The sequence below is a fragment of the Macaca fascicularis genome, chromosome 2 (genome assembly GCF_037993035.2).
Source record: "Macaca fascicularis isolate 582-1 chromosome 2, T2T-MFA8v1.1".
NCBI classification, from domain to species: domain Eukaryota; kingdom Metazoa; phylum Chordata; class Mammalia; order Primates; family Cercopithecidae; genus Macaca; species Macaca fascicularis.
In genome coordinates this window covers 103,544,922-103,546,381 of record NC_088376.1, presented here as the reverse complement: position 1 = coordinate 103,546,381, position 1,460 = coordinate 103,544,922, and the positions used below count along the sequence as shown (strand labels likewise).

Sequence of the window (1,460 nt, the reverse complement as noted above, 5' to 3'; positions counted from 1 at the left end):
CCTAGTCTTCTTGTCTTCTAAGCCCTCACAAGAATCTAGGCTTTTTCTAGCCTGCTCCTGCAAATTCTTCCAGCCTCTGCTCATTACTTAGTTCCAAAGCCACTTCCACATTTTCAGATATTTGTTATCAGCAACAACCCCACTTCTTGGTATGAATTTTCTGTCTTACTACATTGTCTGTTGCTTATAACGTAATACCAGAAACTAGGTAATTTATAAGAAAAAATATTTCTTCCAGCCCTGGAGCCTGGACAGTTCAAGGTCAAGGGAAAACAAGTGGTGAAAACCTTGCTGGTGGGGACTGTCTGAAGAGCCCTGGGGCTGTGCAGGGCATCTCATGGTGAGGGGGATGAATGTGCTAGATTAGTTCTCTCTTCCTCATCTTATAGAGCCACCAGCCCCACTCCGATGATAACTTACTAATTCAGTAATCCATGAATGGGTTAATCCATTCAAGAGGGAAGAGACCTTTAGGTCCAATCACCTCTTAAAGGCCTTACCTCTCGATTATTTCCACATTAAATTTCAATGTAAACTTTGGACAGAAGATATATATTCAAATCATAGTACCATCTTGGCTTGTCTAGGACAGAGGGATTCCCTGGGAGACAAGCTTTTTTATTGTTAAAACCAGGAAAGTCCTGGATAAACTGGGATGAGTTGGTCATCTTACCAAGTGATGAGGGTGGATGTTATACCCTATGAGACTTTAGCCACAGAATAGCAATGCCATCTGAGGCACAGAACAGAAGAGCTAAAGGGAAGAATCTCACCAAAGAAAGAGAGCATCTTCAGAAGAAGAGGAGGCGAGAATGATTCCCAGACAATGAAAGCAAGTGTGCTGCTGCATCCCGCACCCAGTGCCTACATCCCACCACCGTCGCCACCACCACCATGCCCGATAGAAAGGCTGAAGGGGATGCTAAAGGAGATAAAGCCAAGGTGAAGGAGGAACCACAGAGAAGATCTGTGAGGTTGTCTGCTAAACCTGCTCCTCCAAAGCCAGAGCCCAAGCCTAAAAAGGCCCCTGCAAAGAAGGGAGAGAAGGTACCCAAAGGGAAAAAGGGAAAAGCTGATGCTGGCAAGGAGGGGAATAACCCTGCAGAAAATGGAGATGCCAAAACAGACGGGGCACAGAAAGCTGAAGGTGCTGGAGAGGCCAAGTGAAGTGTGTGCATTTTTGATAACTGTGTACTTTTGGTGACTGCACAGCTTGAAATGATATTTTTATCACGTTTTATAAAAATGCAGAATTTTGTTTTACTTTTTTTTTAAAGCTATGCTATTAGCACACGGAACACTTCATTGTTGTTTTAGGGGGAAGGGGCATATGTCACTAATAGAATGTCCCCGAAGCTGGACTGATGTGGGGGAAACACCTTTCCCTTCTAGTTTTGAAAGACTTCCTCTTGGATCCCAGGAGGAGGGATTCCCTGACTTTGACACAGATGGTCACCTTG

At 44.5% G+C, this 1,460-nt stretch overlaps 1 pseudogene; it reads left to right on the top strand.

The window, feature by feature from the left end:
- Window positions 1–894: 894 nt before the first annotated feature.
- On the top strand, window positions 895–1,195 carry LOC102145997 (non-histone chromosomal protein HMG-17 pseudogene; annotated as a pseudogene).
- Window positions 1,196–1,460: the final 265 nt, after the last annotated feature.